The following is an 18,625-nucleotide window of genomic DNA, read 5'->3' as shown; positions in this document are numbered from 1 at the left end:
TTTCGTTATTTATGTGCATAATCTGGAGTATCAGGACTTACATGTTAAGCATAGCATACAAATTGATGTTTATTTATGGCGTGCAACGGCTAAAGAACCCCAATTCGTTAGCTGGCTGCACCACTGCCGACAAAGACATATCAGATTTTGGAAGCTAGAGACTACACGTCACCACAGCGTACAACAATGTGTATCCTTGCACATGCGTCATAAGGATTCTGACGTGAGAGAGTTTGCAGCGCCAATTATCAATATATCACTCATTGCGATATTGTGACTAAAATGCCCAAACGCTTCGCAGTCTCCTACTCGTATCACTGGTTAAGCCACTGAAAAGCCTCGTTTAAGAACGAATGACCTCTGTAAGACGCACTCGTGCTTAAATTGTTTTTGTACAATCTTAGTTTTTTTGTGTTTGTGAGCAATCGATAGAGTAAAAGCATAGGCATAATGCAAATTGTTGTGAAAGTAGTACCGAGTTGTCGAACTTCCATTTTATTTTGTTGTTGTGGTACCACTCTTACATATTTTGAGCCTGTTTATCGTATTGCTCTTGTGGCAGCCAGTTGAAACTTTGGCCAAGATTCCTAATTTATTTATTTCATAGCAATGTGCGTAAATTCGAGACTTCGAATATTCGGCACGAGTAGTTTGCCATTTGGTTCAATCGAAATACTTCGTAATTAATTCAACAATCCAAGAACACGCATTCGGTATGCCTGCCAGCACGACTGAACAATAGACACGAGGGCATAATGAATGACAGCGAAAGACTAGCTGTACGTAGGCTGTATAACAAATGTCCTGTCTGTCAACCGTTGTTATAAATTCAAGCAAAGACTAGTAGTTGAGTCTTAGAGACGCCGTGAAGATGAAGCCCGTAATTCTGCACTCGTTTGTGGTGGCAGCGCTCATTAGCACGGCTCTGTAAGTGCAGCTTGCCGAATGGATTCATTTATTTTGTAAGCGAAAGTGTATTTGTTAGTATAAGATTTAAAAACGAAATGCCCCAATCGTAAACCAATCTGTGCAATGGAGTAGGAAGAAATTTTTTTTTTCGTAGGTGTGCAAGCCACCTCCTTGATATGAAGTGGGGGCTGGATGTGTCATAGGTAAATGACACATCCAAACATGACTTGCATGACATGCGCTTCATGTAAGTACATGACTACATGCCACACTCATTAATTTAATTTTAGGACGACGACAAAGTGTTTTTTTGCTGAACGCTGCTTATTTTGTTTGGTTTTTTGTGAATTTACGCATTATCCGAGGATCATCGCTCTCCTGCGGGCAGCGATGGATCCTGACCCCACCGTACGCAATCCGGACTTGGCGTCACCTTCGACGTCAACCTCAAGGAAGCGCAAAAGCCGAGAGGACGACAGCCCCAGTGACAGCACTGAACTGTACACGGCGAGTAGTGAAGACAGCGACGACGAATTCATCCTTGCGGTGAAGCGTAAAGCTAAAATGAGAGTGGTCGGCGTGTCTTCACCAGCTAGCGTCTCCACCGTGAAGGCAGCACCCAGTTCTAAACACCATACCATACATTTTGTCCCTGTCGACGCTTCGATCAACCTGAAAAACACGAACAGGCAAGTGATATCAGCGCGTCTCGAGGTTATCGTGCCTAATGAGATAAAGGATATTAGACTCAACCATTGGAAGAATATCTTGGCCATAGACGTTGAGCCCCCGGATGCACTACATACCTTGGGAACAGTCTCGGAGCTTGGAGATATCAATCTCAGTGCCTACATTCCACAGGACAGTGACACGACAACTGATGTCATTCATGACGTTGACATTTTCATACCGAACGCAGACCTTCCTGTGCTGATACAGCCAGCTACTGAGGCAACGGACATATTGCAAGCATGCCGGCTCGGCAAATTCCGTTGTATCAAGGTGACCTTCAGAGGTGATTGCATCCCATTATACGTAAAGGTTGGTCACTTTCGTCACGTTGTCCGACCATACATCCCAAGACCACTACAATGCCATCTGTGTCTAAAACTGGGTCATTTTAGAGCTGTGTGTAGCAACGAGCAAGCATGCCCACGTTGCACCGGACCCCACAAAACAGAGCCTTGTCAAGCAACTCTCCTAAAATGCAGCAACTGCAACGGGAATCATGAGACCTCATCCAAAAACCTGCCCAGTACTCAAGAAGGAGAGGAGCATTCTGAGACAAATGGTGAAAGACGGATCCTCACGAAAGGAAGCGGTAACGGTTGTTCAACGACGGCCCTCCCGTCGACGGCGGTGCTCGAAGAAAAGAAAAATCATTCCTGTGCCGAAAGTGCCTTCAATTACACCACCACCGCCACCACCAACTTCCCCCGCCCCCGCCACCAGGTGGGGTACGTCCAGAGGTGCCGGAAGACCCTGCGGTGCAACAGAGAACATCTTGCTCTGACTGACCTGCTTTACTGCGGGTACACTGTCTACGGAACCACAACATCGACAGTTAACAACAGATACGGCCCCAGCAGGCAGTATATCCACCCAAGAGGTACAAGTTTTCCCTTTCCCTATACTGAGGTCGTTCATAAGTGTTATTCACACTCTCTTGGCTAGTCTACAGATTCCTGCCGCTGATTGCGCGCTGCAAGTCTTGGACACACTAGAACCAACCCTTGCCGGATTTCAGTGACAAGATGGTGCACCATAGACCATATCAGTCTTTCCGAGAAAAGGTGAAGCGTGCTTTCGTAATTCAGTGGAATGCCAGAGGTCTGCAGTCAATATTGCCTGAGTTTATACAGTTCATTTTCGATAATAAGTTTCCCATTATCGTCATTTGTAAACCACAATTTTCAAAAAAATTGCCCGCAGCTTCCCTCGGGGGAACACTGAGGAGGATGCGGAGCATATAATTGGTTAACGGGGTGTTAAAGTGCGACTTATTTGGGTCGATGGCTACATTGGTTAACGTGGTTGTGAAATGGGGTGTTAAATTGCGACTTACTTGGGTCGATGGCTAAATTGGTTAACGTGGTTGTAGGAGGGGGTGTTAAATGAGTGAACACGTACACACGTATGCGAAAGGGTGGCGCTGGTCGAAGGGACGTCGATCATTGTGTTTGTGGATTCGTTGGAATTCACTTCACCGCGACCTTGGACGTCGACGTGCCGTACAAACCAACCGACGAGCGGCAACTGAGCGAGTGAGCGCCGACCTTGAGTATATATACAGCGCAACGGCGCATGCGCTGTCAGCTGTCGAATGTTCTCGAAGGAGAAGCGCGCGCGCGGCACAGATGGCGACGACGCGACGGCGCATGCGCTGTCAGCTGTCGAATGTTCTTGAAGGAGAAGCGCGCGCGGCACAGATGGTGGGCGACGGCGCGACGGCGCATGCGCGTGCGTCAGCTGTCGAATGTTCGAGAAGTGGTGCGGACGGCGCGGACGGCGCACTACAAGGCGCGAGTATAAGATGCTTCCGCATCTAAAATACCTCGACTGTCGGGCTATGAATCGCTCATTTCTTCATCGTGCATTGAGCCAAGTCAAGTCGCTGTGTACATCCGTAAAGAACTCACTTATGTTCACGAAAGAGTAGAGTCTCGCAATGTAAATCCCTACGTGTGTCTATATGTTAATAACGAAATTGTCGTTTACGCTGATAGGCGCCTATATAGCGCCGTCACGTCGACTGGATCAACAAATGTCAATTGATATATTTGTAACGACTCCAGAACCTTGGATATTGATGGTGACTTCAACACCCATCATCCACTGTTGGGAAGCATCAGGAAAAATCGGGAAGGCACGAACATAGTTGATTTCGCATCAGAGCACGGGCTTCAGATGCTGAACGACGGCAGCCATACCTGTCTCCGAGGAGTAACTTATAGCAGTTGTAGCACTTGCCTGGACTTGACATTTGTGTCGCATAGCATTGTCACGAAAGTCCAATGGTTCACAAATATTGAAACCCACGGTAGCGACTATATCCCCACGTACGTGGTAGTCAGAGGTCTGGACAATTGTTTTTCCCCTGGACCCTCAAGACATATTGACTGGAAAGAGTATCAGATATCAGTAGAGAGAAGTGCATGCACGAACCGCCGGAATCCATTGAAGAAGTGGTTTGTTGTGCGATGGAGGCTTACACAAAGATATGTTCGAAAGAGTCGAGACGTACCGCACTTGACCAAGAGTTGGAACAATTTTGAGTGGTGCGCCGACGTGCCGAAAGACGATACAGATGCACGAAATCTATCTATGACCTCAGAGAATCCAGACGCATTCAGAAGAAAATCCAGCGTCGGATGCACGAACTCCAGGAGCAACGATGGAAGAGTTTTTGTGACCTACTAGACCCTAGAAAGCCTTTGTCTCCCGTGTGGAGGACCCTTCGAGGTATTCACTCACATCCGCAACAGCGTCATTCCTTCGCCGCTCTGGCGCTACATCAACGTCGCTCAGAGCTTGATGTTTCTGGTGAATTTCATGCAAAGGTCACTGGTGACATCTCTATACCGATCAATCTATTGCCACAGGATTTTCCAGTCGCACAAGATCAGCAAATGGAGGTTGCATTCACTATGAAAGAACTTCATGCGGCATTGAGCACATGCAAATGCTCATCGCCCCAGGTCCGAATGGAGTGAACTATACTGCCCTACGTCACCTAGGCCCGCAGGCCCAGCGCTGTCTCCTGGACATTTTCAATAAGTCTTGGCATGATTGAATGGTGCCTGATGAGTGGAACTGCAGTCGCCTGGTGCCTTTGTTGAAGCCCGGAAAGTGTCTATTGGATTTTGCATCATACCGGCCTATAGCACTTGCAAGGCGCGTCAGCAAGGTCATGGAAAGGATGCTACTTACACGCATGGAATGGTACCTGGAACGTTAAAACATCTATCCTGATGCTATGGCTGGTTTTCGACGAGGTCGGTCCTCAATTGATAGCATTATTGATTTAGCTCTGTTCAGCAACAGAAGCTAAGAAGTGGCTGTCGGTAGCTCTGTTCTTAGACGTGAAAGGTGCCTATGACAACGTGACCCATGAGGCTGTTCTCAATGCTCTTGAAGCAGCTGAACTTAAAGGTCGTATCTTACGACGGGTAAGAAGCTACCTCACAAAGAGATCCAAGTTCGTTCTAACTGAAGATGGGCGTATGAATAAGCATTTCACAAGTCGTGGGGTGCCACAAGGCGGTGTTTTGAGTCCGACTCTTTTCAACCAGGTTCTGGTCGGGCTCACCGAAGCGCTGCCACAGACGGCTTATATATATATATATATATATATATATATATATATATATATATATATATATATATATATATATATATATATATATATATATATATATATATATATATATACGCTGATGATATCTGCATGCAAGAATACAGAAAGCGGCAACAATGACATCGGCCTATTTTCACCAGCAAGGTTTGACTATCACCACAAAACAATTGCGCAGTGGTGGCGTTTCCACGCAAACTGATGTCGTTTTACGCATTTTGCATCGATGGCAGAACAATTGCATATAAGAGCAGTCATAAATTCTTAGGTGTCATCGCAGATCGTGACCTAACCTGGAGCCCGCATGTCGCATACCTGAAGAAAAAGCTTATTGTCATTGCGAATGTATGCAAGCTCGTCGCTGGAAAATCATGAGGCCCATCCGTGCACTCCATGTTGCAGCTTTATACTGCCTTCTTTCTCGGAATTCTCTGGTATAGCCTTCCTGTCCTGTCCAACACGTGCGAGACTAGCATCTGTGCACTACAAAGCGTACAAGCCAAAGCACTTCGGATGTGTCTTGGCCTTCCAAGAGGCTCATCGACAGTGGCAACTATTGTTATCGCACAAGAACAGCCGGTCACAACGCATATCATTGTCGAGACGCTGAGAGCGCACAATCGGCATTCATCACGGCTACGGTCACATCATTTAGCGTCTTTGACAGCGTGGAGACCGCATTCTTCGTTGTGAGGTATTGTGACAAAGCATCGGGACATATCTGGCTTCAAACTTTCAATGCATCCAGCAGCTGCGTTATGGTGTCTACGTCAACCTGACGTGCGCTTATCAGTTCCTTGAATCGTTAAGAAGGCATGCATGTCAACGCTAGCCCTGAATGAATTGACTTTGCGTTTGTTGGACGAAAGGTACTTCGACCGCATACATACTTACACTGATGGCTCGACGAATTCCAACAGCTCTACAGAAGCAGTGGTCGTTCCATCTGATAATGTGTTACTTCGATACAAGTTCTCTCACACCACGACGTTGACAGCAGCAGAGCTCGCATCGCTTCGAGGTGCAGTAAAGTACGTTTTCGGCAGCAACCTAACCCATGGGCAATCTTTTGCGACTCGAGGTCAGCCTTACAGACACTACGGATTGTTATGCAGCATGGGTTACACGAGCAATTAGTATATCAGATAAGACACGACTACCATGATGCGCTCAAGGAAGGTCACGATATTGTACTTCAGAGGTTGCCGAGTCATTACGGAATCAACGGTAATGACCACGCGGATGAATCTGCTCTATCGGCTCGGGACCAAGACCTGCGTACACCCATACCACTCTTGAGAACGGACGCTGCAAGGCGACTACGATCACTTTCTGGATGTATAACTCTACTACAATGGAATACACCGGGTTTCTCCAACACGCACCTGTATTCGATCGACCTAAACTTGCAACTTCGTTTGCCATCCGGGCTCCCACAATGCGCTGAAACTTTACTGTGTCGCATGAGGTTAGGCGTGGCGTTTACGAATGCGTACTCTCGTCTCCTTGGAATGGCGAGCACTTCGGCATGCAACATCTGCGCCAGCAAGGAAACGCTTGAGCACATTCTATGCCATTGCCCAGCATACCAGTCTGAGTGACGTGTTATGGAAACCAAGCTCCGTCAGCTGGATTCACGGCCGCTTACAGAAGAGAAGATCCTGGGACCTTGGCCGACGGTCTCCCACACACGCAAAGCCACGAGAGCCCTCTTGCGCTTCTTAAGGACCACCAGACTTCACGACCGCTTGTGAAAGAACAGTGTGACAACATGCCGTGTAATCTCGAGCTGACCATTCATCTTTCTCTTTCTCACTCTTCTTCTTTTCTATCTCTTTCCCTTCTATTATCCACTCCTTCCCCCACCCCAAGCGTAGTGTAGCCAACCGAGCCAAGCTTGGTTAACCTCCCTGCCTTTCCTCTCTATCTCTCTTTCATGATGCACTCGCAGTCGTTTCGCTAGCTTCACGCATGCCAAATTTGGCATTATGTGACGTCAATGAATGACGAACGTATGTGACTGGTGCAAACACGATAACCATGAGATGCGTGTCATGTAAGAACATGACTACATGCCACGGTCAAGGTGCCAATACATTTCGATGTGACGCGGCGTGTGATCGCTGGCATTTACACGCCAGGCGCCGGTTTTGCGATATACTCGCAAGCGTGCGTCGCGCTGCGTTGCTTTGATGCATGCGCGTTTCAGCGCATCCTGCATGTTTCCATCGCGAAAAGAGTGAGACACGTTGTTGTTTGGGTAACGCATCGTCATGAATTCGGCGCCAGTTGCCATCGGGCTATGCCGACGGACGCTGGTCGCGCCAGTCACACCTGGCGTCAGACTATAGAGTGCTCGCGTTTTGCTAACGTAGCGTCGCTGTGCCCAGCGTGCGTGCACGTCAACGCTACATTGGAGTTCATTGGGCCCTTCATGATGCGCTCGTGGTCATTTCGCTAGCTCCACATATACAAAATTTGGTGTTACTTGACGTCAATGGATGCCGCAATACATGACTGCTGCAAACATGATAATCCTGACAAGCGTGTCATGTAAGAACACGACAACATACCACGCTAATAACGTGCTCGCGGCCGTTTTGCTAGCTCCACATATACTAAATATAGTATCACGTGATGTGAATAGATTAGAAAGGTAAACGACACATCCAAACAAGATAATCATGACACGGAAGTCATGTGCGGCGTGATTTACCTCCACCTCGTAACGTTGTGCTGATTTTAAAGTGACGTATCAACCTTCCTTACTTGTGGTTCACAAATCATCGATTCTCACTGTACAGGGTATCTGCCATTTTTCTTCAGGCGACACCTAGACTCAATGGTTTTTAAATATACACTACTACTTCTGAAGACTCGTGACAAAGTGTTTGACACATAGCCCTCACGGATGTTGCAGACCACTCCAGGTTGACGCTCTTGCTCTCGACCCATTACATGCAGGTTTCAATACACCTTATGTAAAATTACTGCCATCTGTCGGCTATCTTGTGCATACCGCCATGTGAGAGGCCCAGCGCGGTGCAGTACGCACAATTCGCATGTGCTTACATATACGTGTACTTAAGACATTTCGGCATGAGCCATGCGTATTGGCTGATAATCGCAATGGCGACGTATTGCGGTGTCCATTGTTGCACACAGGAAGAGCCTCGGAATGTTGAAGTCGAGAAAGTAAGCCGGAAACATCACTTCCTATTTTTTTCTATCGCACGACGACGTTTCGAGAAAGTGCTCCGGCTACTGCTTTCGGAAGACGTCTTTGCAGTCGTCTTTCTAAGACGTGCAATAAGACGTGAAAATAAAATGTGCAATAGCATTTCCACTTGTGTTCTCTCAAATTGCAGCTCACCGAATCAAGGCAGCTTTTGCAATGTTTTCGCTAGCAGCAGTTTACAAGGTGAAGGTGACGCGTACGCTTTACGCAGAAGCCACCTTAATGCAATGAGAATTATCGCGGCTAATTTCACGTGCCTGCATTTCATTGAATGTGTCAAGCCCGTAGGATGATTGAAAAAAACGTGTGCAGTCATGCGTAAGTTATCCCCCTGAACGGTAGCTTGTCACGCTCCAGAAGGGGGAACAAAACATCATGAAACAATGATGCTTTAGCATCGTCGCTCCCTTCTTAGAAGGCAGCAATGACGCGCACTTGTTCTAGTTCAACGTGTGCCGTTACACAAACATAATAAACAAAACACATTTAACGAAATGTAGACACGCGCTTTTGTATCTGCGATAACGTTTGTTGGGTGAAGGTGCCTTCAGCGTAAAGCGTACGAGTCATCTTCACTTTGTAAACGTGTGCTAGCGAAAACATTGAAACACCACCTTGCTTCGGCGTGCAGTAACTTGTGTGAACTAGAATACAAGTGCTGTTGTACGTCTTACTTGCTTAGAAAGGGGAAATCAAACACACGTTTCGCAAACAGCAGCCGGAGCACAAGCTGGAAACGTCATCAGTTTGAAAAAATAACAATGAACTAAGTATACAACTTACATTTCTTTTTCAGCATTCATAGTTCCTCTCTGTGTTCTGTAAGAGACGCAGCAAACGTCGGCATTGCGATTATCAGCTGACAAACTCTAAACGTCAATGAGCCTTGCGTATACGTCTACGTAAACACACGTGCACTTGCGCGGTCTGTGCGTACTACGCCACGTTTAGCCTCTAACATGACGGCTATGCACACAACGGCCAACAGACGGCAGATATTTTGCATAGGTTCTATAGTGAAGCGATGCAGAACAATGGGTTGCGTAATTTCGCTATACAGTTTTCGTTGGTGGCCCAACGTAGAATAACCACTCCTTTCAACCGGGGGGGGGGGGTAGTCTCCAGTTACACTGGCGCTATCTTTTCGGTGCCATCCGTACCACTTAAAATAGTATAATTCTATTAGGTAATATTGAAAATGCGACACAATACGTAAGAATTCACCAGCAGAGAGTTGTTGCGTTACTGCCCTCAACAAAAGTGCATTACAATACATTACAACTTATAGTTATAAGACAACATCTGTCTCATATCGGTACCCGCATTCTATTCAAAATAAATAATTAACTCCTAGTAATGCCTAAACGGTGCCTTTTGTTCAATGGACCCAGTTCAAGACTGTGAGGTTGCATACACTGACAAAGGCAGCCAGTCTAACAGCCACCACAAGTCTCCACTTTTATAGGAGGTGACGTTTACACTGCGAAACCTAAGCAAACATCAGCAGCGTACCGGATGTAGTGCAGCAACATCCCAGATGGAAACAAAGGCAGGAAAATGAATCAGACGCACGTATGGATTGCTACCCTACGCTGGCGCCAAGTGGATTAAGGGAGGCAAAGATGGGGAGATAAAATCGAGGACACTGGCAAATTCGCGTGAGCTTAAGCAACACTGTTACGATTCGTAGTACTGGATGGAGATTATCAGGCGTATCACTCTTCATAACGTGGACAGCGCTGCCACCAACAGGCAGAGACAAGAAATTACACAAAACCGAGCGTTACACTTCCTTTCTTCTGACTGCATGTGGTTGCCTTGCCGTTCTATTGCGAGGTAATACCAACTAGACATAGTTTCAATCTCGCGCCCCACTCCACTGTTATTGGCGGTTCAGTTTACATGCCGGCGATTGTCATACGAAGGAAGCAACACTTATAAACCTCACTAAAGAAAAGTTTACTTTATGGACGTGGTTCGCCAAACGTAATACGATTTGATAGCTGCGAGCCGAAGCAAAACTGAATGCGTGTAATTAGTACTGAAACCGAGTAGGTTTTCTATTGTTTTTACTTGCTTATTGTGGGGAGGCAGGAAGTGAAAAGAAAGTGTACAAAACATCATGTTCGAAACTTGGGGTAAAATATCACCGGCCCTTCTTATCAAACGTTGGGGCTTATTGATCAGCGATTGCATACCAACTATTCTGCGAAAAATTAATAAATAATTAAAAAATGTTCCTTCGTTCGCGGTTGTCGGGGATTCGTTTTGACACTCGAGAGATGTTTCTTGGGCACGTACACATACGAAATATATTGGGATGACTCTCGCATAAACTTTTTTGTCGTAAATGGTACCCTACTTGTTTAGTTCGTATAACTTGTTGTATGCAGCCCACAATAACGTCTAAAGTTTTCGCATGTCGTTCAAACATGTCAAACAGTGATGAAAGGTATCATGACACATACCGACACAACACTGAATTCCCGAACAGAGCCTGTTGTAGCGCCCATTCACACATGCGGTGATCCCATTGTTGGTGCTTCCGTCTTCGGCGCTTCATTCGGGACTTAGGTTGGTGAACAGGTCAGCCCTATAACATGCAAATACGTTGAAGCGGATAAGCAAGGCGAAACGGCATTACAGCCCTACTTCCTTCAAGACGCACGCAACTATACTTTCTCGGTTTTGTTTCATCTCGGAGGAGAAATATGAAATGTTATTGTAAGAATCTGGCAGCCTCATAGCTTCGGATCTCAAGCCAAGGCGTCTGCCAGGAACCCTTGAGCCCTGGCGGTATCCTCGGCTCGTCAGGTTGGCCAGAGCTGCTCCTCTTAATCTCTGCTGAAGAGCATGGTGTCTCACTGCTCATCACAAGTGATCGCGCCACCCTTTTCAACCGTCTTTTGACGGGCCAACATGATGTAAGATAGACTCGCTTTTTCCTAAATATATTGAGCTTGTCGGTGTGTGAACCAGGGTAGTTCATTGTTATGTAATGCAGTGCAAAGTAACGTAATGTTATGTACTGTTATTTAGTGTGATATAGTTCGATCTAACGTAATGCAATGGTCTTTATTGCAGATGTGGACTTCCTCCTCGTGCTGGCGCGAGAATTAGATATGCTTGTACAAATGACGTAAGCACAGCTATAGCTATTTCTACGTTTTATATAGTGTGCTAGTCACTGCTTATATAAACTTGCTGGTTTTTAAGTTCACGTGTTTGATGGCTTGCCCATCTATCACAAAATGTTTCTGTTTTCAACAAGCCTAACAGCCATTGCACTAACCTGCCACAATGGTGTAGTGGTTATATGCTCGGCTGCTAACCCGTAGGCCACTGGTTTGAATCCCGATGACACAGGCCACATAATAAATAAATACGATTGTGCTGGAGGCCCATGTACTTTCGTTTAGTTGACATTTAAAGAACCTCAGGTGGTCGGAATGTCCGAAGCCCATCCTCACAGCATCTCTCATAAACATATCGTCTTTTGGATACGCTAAACCTCATCAATTATTATTAATATGAGTTAGCAGTGTTTCAATAGACGCACAACAGGCCCATTCCATTCCAGGTGGCATACTCATAGAAGAGGAGAGGCTTTTTTTGAGGCGTGCACCTTAGTTTGTTTGGCTTACAATTATTTATGGCGAGTTCTTGCAGTACTTCAGTTAGTACGGCACTCGGCCACTGACCCGAATGTGCACGGTGTTTGCATTTCTATAGAGGAGGAATACTAGATGCTTCCGTACTGTGCGACTTCAGTGCACATATTGGTGGCTCACATAAATGAATGGTGTCGTTAGGTTTATATACTCAGCTGGGGCAAGCCAGCATGGCTGATGTAGTTTAAGGGACATTAGTTTGAGTTATAGCATGCTTTTATGGGATGCAAAGGAGAATAATTTAAACAAATTATATGTATTGCCGAAAAAGTAGGGTTCCATCTTATTTTAAACATTGCTATGGGGATCATGAATACATCTCTCTCTCTTCTCTCTCTCTCTCTCTCTCTCTATATATATATATATATATATATATATATATATATATATATATATATACATAATGAGATCTAACTGACAGTAAAGCCATGGAATGTATAGGGGAGTTGTTATAACAAATGGAATGTCAATAAGAAGAAAGAAAAGTGGGTGAGGAAATAACCAGCCGTGAGCAGGAGTCGAAGCGTTCGATGACGCGTTCGATGGTCTTCGAATCGAACGCGTCGTCGAACGCTTCGATTCCTGCTCACGGCTGGTTATTTTTTCACCCAATTTTCTTTCTTCTTATCGACATTCTATTTGTTCTAATAACTTTCCCTATACATTCCTTGGCATTACTGTCTGTTAGATCTCATAAATATTGTGTCAAAACACGAAAAAACGAGCCCTAAGGTATACACTTCTTTCTCTTATATATATATATATATATATATATATATATATATATATATATATATATATATATATATATATATAAACGAGATAGAGAGTGTGTGTTATAAGAAATGTGTACAATTTTCTTTAAAAATCAAAACACGGCGCTATTTGCTCGCCGTCTTCAGAGGTGCTTCTTCTGTAGTGGCAGGCCTCTTAAAAGGGTTGAACCCATCAGTTAGAACAGTGATTAAGAAACTTAAATTATTATTTTAATTAGTTTGGTTAGGCAGTTAAATCAATTGACAGAATGTAAGTCATGAATGCAAAGAACCCATTGGCATTTTAGGATTTTAGAAAAACGCTGTAGTAATTACAGCTAAATAATGAAATTCTCCTGAATCTGCACACATAAATGGGTGAATGGATAGATGGGCGGACGGACGGGCGGACGGATGAGTGGAAGGACAGACGGATTGCACTAGAACTGTTTTGTACTGCGTACGGCCTTTCCCATGGATATATATACTTGAGGTACTAAACTTCTGGACGTACAAACAGTGTGAATATTGTAAATTTACGATGATTGCGCAAAATGATATTCGCAGTTCAAGCGGTTTTTCTGTTGGGCGAGATGTGAGACGCAGAAGCGCTATACTTCACTGAAGCCGGAATCAGTAGATATTTCATTTTTACACAACTTGCAATGGTATATGCCTATTGTGACTGTCGTTTCTTGTTTGCTTAGGTCTCACTTTGATATGCTGAATAAAATACCTCGTTATCGGAAAGCGGTTTCTTCTCTCCGCCGCAAACCTCCGTATTGTCAGGCTGGACTGGTCTAGTCCCACGCTTTTGATTACGAGCATCGGGCTGGGCCCGCGTTTTTTATTTTGTAGGTCGGGCTGTCCCGGGCCGGGCTACGGCTCTACCATTCAGCCCGTGCACAACTGAAGTAGATATTGTATGCGCACCGTCACGTAGCAGACTTCGATTAGCTCGTTCTTGGTCATTTTTGCTTGTCGTGACTAACCTTTGGCTGCTGTTGACTTATGGGATATTTTTATTAATGGTTGTCTAGCACTATTTCATAAGAAAGTAGTAAAATATTCACGTTGTTGCCTAATACCAGTCTTGGTTAATAACGTTCAAATTACTTAAAAAGTGAATTAAAAATAGCCCGCCAAAAATTATATCCCACAAAACAAGCATTTAGTGAAATGACCAAAACATTGGGTTTAGAAGGTCAGGAAATAAAGAACTGTTGCATAGTAGGAGCTACTACTAGTTATACACTCATAGTCGGTATCATGGAACGAAAATGAGCAATTCTTTGTGACAAAATAGATCGCTTCATAGGACGCTGTAACTAACGTCGCTGCCTATTATAGGTCAAAATCATAGGTCTGGTATTACACGCGTTATGTCATGTAAGATGTTATATACCTTGCATACTACCAGTTAAAAAGAGACGTTGGGTGAATGATGTGTTAGCGTTATCCGCAACGCGACCCTGCCACCCAGCACGAGTAACTATATTACCGTAGGCAGCGCATCGTATGTTGAGCATACCGCTTAGAAAACTAGTGGATGCAACTGTTCCCGAATTCATTGAAAATAAATTCAGGGTTTTTCGTCTTTATTATTGACAAATAGATGGGTGCATCTCATCTCCTCGTAATATTGGAGGGATTGTTCACGCAGGTCCTTCAAAAAGTTGAGCCCCTCGACACGTTTGTGATTGGTGACCGAGGCCTTACTGCAGTGCAAGCTATCATGAGTACAGAGATTCCAACAAGTACACAAGAAGGAATTTTGGCGCTAGTGCCTATGGGAGCAGCAATGCATGAAGCTCCAGCAAGCATGGGAATGAAGTGTAGTAGGCGGATTGCCTTCGTACTTTCGGCACCATTTGGATTTGCGTGGCTTGGAGCTGCTTTGTCACGAAGCAACAATTTGAATATGTTCAGCGATTGCACTTGACCACCGTGACCTTTTAGGCTCACCAATTAGAATAGGGTGATGAAGTTCAAAACTATTCCTTTTTTTATTCTAATCGCAACTTAAACACTACATTAAACGAAGCCACAAGTCCGTTCAGAACCCGCCAGCCCGAAGGCTAGGCAAATCAATGTACTATCCTTCATTTCCATTTTCGCGGAACGATCACAGGGCCAGAATCCCCCTTCATAATTTAAAAAACAAACTATGAATATGAGATCACAAGAATACAGGCATAGTTGTCCAACGCCACCGGTAATCGCAACCGCTGTTGCACGAAGTCTGAAAAAAAAAAGAGAAAACATACACAGGATAAAAATAAATTCGAATTTCTCTTCTCTGTGGCAGCCCAGTTTTCTACCACTGAATTACGCCAGTACAAGAAACGTGGTTGCAAACTCAACGTGCGCAGGCTCCGTGTTGGGCAAGGGATCAAATGAAGATGGGAAATGAAGCATTTTAGGACACTAAAACAACAACCACGCATCACCCAATGTGAATCGCGTAACGAGTAGGTAGTTATTGCCCCAACCCCTTACAAAAGCTTGACTTCATTCTCCAGCGTCGTCAGCCACAGTATCAACTAATTGCACAAAATGCCTTACTAGTGTGTCGCGGGTACCGTGCTTCTCCAAAGAATGAAGAATAATGGCGCTGCGGACGCTTCATATAATTCATGGCATAGTAGCTACCATGCAGGTGTGCTTTGTTTTGTTTTTAAATTACACCTTCTACCGCTAAGATGCGAAGCAGTGGATGCTAACGCTTACACTGGCGGCAGCGTTGACGCTGGCGCTAATCTGGCCGTTGTGCTGGAGAGACGCGCAAATTACGCAATAATAGATCGGTGCTTTCTACTGGACGATGACAATCGCTGCTAATGAGCAAAGAGATACAAAAGACTCCGATTGGACATAGTGACCCAGAGTCTGCTTTTAGGTAATGCGCACGCTCCGACTTTTTATTGTTCAACAACGCATGGTAGAAATCTCCTACCAGCACTATACCTTCGAAGTCAAGATCCAGTCTCTATATATATGGGGTGGCCAGTGATTGGTTGGGTAGCGCAAGCTCTCAGTTTTTACAATCAAAATACTCACTCGCAGACGCTGCCTGCGTCAGTGTTACGAGGTGCAAGAGAGGGGAGCGATGGAGAGAAGAGAGAGGCAGGGGACGTCAATGCACAATGGGAGTGTAAACAATGTGGGTAGGAAAGCTTAGAGGAGAGAAAAAGGAAGGGAAAGTAGCCACATGCGCAGTGAAGCGCGGACGCCACCAGATCAAGCTTGCTCAAAAGATGCTTCGCATCTAAAAAGGCTCCGGAAAGGCCACACCTTCAGCTTTTGCTGTGAGTGTATATATATTCAAAAATATATATACAATATATATATATATATATATATATATATATATATATATATATATATATATATATATATATATATATATATATATATATATATATAAAACTGCAGGTTGGAACGGCGTTCGGACCAGTGCCCTCTTCAGGGCAGCCCAGTATTCTACCACAGAGCTATGCCGGTTCACAAAACACAATCGTTAAAGTACCATACAAACAGGCGTTATGTCCTAATGGGATAGCTGGTAGTATAATGACGTATCCCAAGGAGCCACACAATGCAAATTGTGCAACCAGGCGTCACACACTACGAATACCTATGGGTCTTCAAATCCTTCCAACTGATTGCAAAGAGCTCGGACACAATTCACCATAAGGTACCGCATAAACAAAGTGCACGTAATGCCTATTGCAAATGCCTAGCGAGTACCTCGTTTCTCCGCAGAATGACCAATAAAGGCGGAGCGAGTGCTTGTCATGTTAACAGAAGTTGTAATTTACGGTATAGGGTGTAGCTTCCAAGCCTACTTGTATTAGTAGCCCTAAGATAGTTTGCTGGTTTTATAAGTGCTGCGATTCTAGCATTCACCGTGAAAGTTCTGCGCTTTCCATGCAGGCCTCGCGTAATTCTTTTTCTTTACTTGTTGTTCTCAGTGCAAGCATTGCGTTTAATTAAGCTTATTTGTCGCAAATTGACACATTGCCCTTCAGTTTACTTATTTTCATACTATTTGCGTTTTTCTTTTATTCAGTGCAGAAACAGACACGCATGGCAATCATGTGGAACAGGATGCACTTGTACACCTCACAACACGTACGGAATTGTTTTAATATGTTTGGCTAGACGCTCGCACATGCCATACGATTTCGGTAGACGTCGGGGATGATTGAAGATGGACTAATGCTCTCAACATCATTGCGCAATATGTTCTCGCTGCATCTTCTACACTGACATATAAAACAATATGAAGAAGCAATGTTCTGTTTGTTTTTTTCTGGCAATGTGTCGTGGCAAATATGCAGTACTAAAAAATGCCATAGATATTTATTTCAGAATGGCTATTATTTAGATGAGCATTCGAAGGAATGTGCCACATGCACACTGCATCATATCATTGTCGACAGTGCCATCTGCAATGACATCGGTCCAGGATCTGCATTTCCAATTTTCATGCGCATAAGCATTTCCATGCGTGCTCTAGGAAAAGACTAGGTCCACCACTCTGCCACGAAACCCGGATCGCTACAAGGAACATGTGTATGAAACAAAGTATATTTTGACGCCCTGGTGTGGTTTGAACATGCACGCACACACAGAAACAGGGCCAGACACGCATTCATGCACACAACCAGACCTAGACATCTCCAGTATCGCATACAAGGAATTTTAAGAACTGTCTCTTTCAAGAACAAGTTCTACGCAACCGCTGACCACGACCAGGCCTCGAAGCTTTCTACAGATGGTCGATCCGATGGCAGCCGATCCCGGTCCCGATCCCGGAGTCGTCTCAGGAACCGCACCGTGCGTGTATCGAGGTCCCGGAGCCACCCTCGGACCCACTCCCGCAGTGCGCAAAGTGGGACCCCAACCAGATCTATATCGCGAGGCTACTCCAGGTCTCGTTCTGGTTCACGTCACGGTTGCCGTTCAGGTTCCCGGCCCGGGTCACGCTCCGGCTCCCACTCTGGTTCCGGGCCTCTTGCTGGTTCCAGGCCTCACCCCAGTCTCACCGGGGTCTCACGTCAACGATCGCCTAGCCCATCGGCACCACCATCGCCAGGCAACGCCAACAAGAATTAGCGGGGACCTCTCACTTGGGCGGACGCCGTCCGGAGAAAAGGAAACACTACATCACAGGTAGGGTCGGGTTCACTCCCAGAGCATGATACACACAACACATCTGAGATAGCGATCTTAAAGCACGAAAATGCGATGATGAAAGAAACAATACGTAAACTCACAGTCGCAATTGCCGAACTAAAAACTGACAGAAACGCACACGCTGCTATGCCCACAACCGACAACGACGACAATGCAGTCACTCCGTTGCAGCCGGTAACGACGACGGCGAGAGCGCACCCAAGAAACGCGCGGTCGCCCATGACCAACCAGCTATAAAGGCAGAGTTAGACGACATTAGGAGCACGCTATCGGCGATTAAGGAAAGCCTTCGCTTTATTGGCGAAAGCATGGCTCTCGTGCAGTCTACTCTCGCGGTACACGGTAATCGTTTGGGCCAAGTGGAGCAATATCTTGATCACGTCGTCGCCCCTGCCGTTGCCGCGGATAAGCCGTTGTCGCAACGTACAGTCGTGCCCAGTCCACCGCATCATGCGGCCCTTATGCACCCGCCGGGTGCTGAGGCCAACTCCTAAAT

At 45.4% G+C, this 18,625-nt stretch overlaps 1 long non-coding RNA gene across 1 annotated transcript; it reads left to right on the top strand.

The window, feature by feature from the left end:
* The first annotated feature begins 837 nt into the window (after window positions 1–837).
* Window positions 838–17,157, top strand: LOC142788365 (uncharacterized). The gene is made up of 3 exons (XR_012889332.1): window positions 838–927; window positions 11,586–11,640; window positions 17,000–17,157. It is a non-coding gene; the product is annotated as an uncharacterized LOC142788365 (long non-coding RNA).
* Window positions 17,158–18,625: the final 1,468 nt, after the last annotated feature.

This window comes from Rhipicephalus microplus, unplaced genomic scaffold (genome assembly GCF_043290135.1).
Source record: "Rhipicephalus microplus isolate Deutch F79 unplaced genomic scaffold, USDA_Rmic scaffold_56, whole genome shotgun sequence".
NCBI lineage: Eukaryota > Metazoa > Arthropoda > Arachnida > Ixodida > Ixodidae > Rhipicephalus > Rhipicephalus microplus.
The sequence above is the reverse complement of the archived record's forward strand: the minus strand, read 5'-3'. Positions and strand labels throughout refer to the sequence as shown.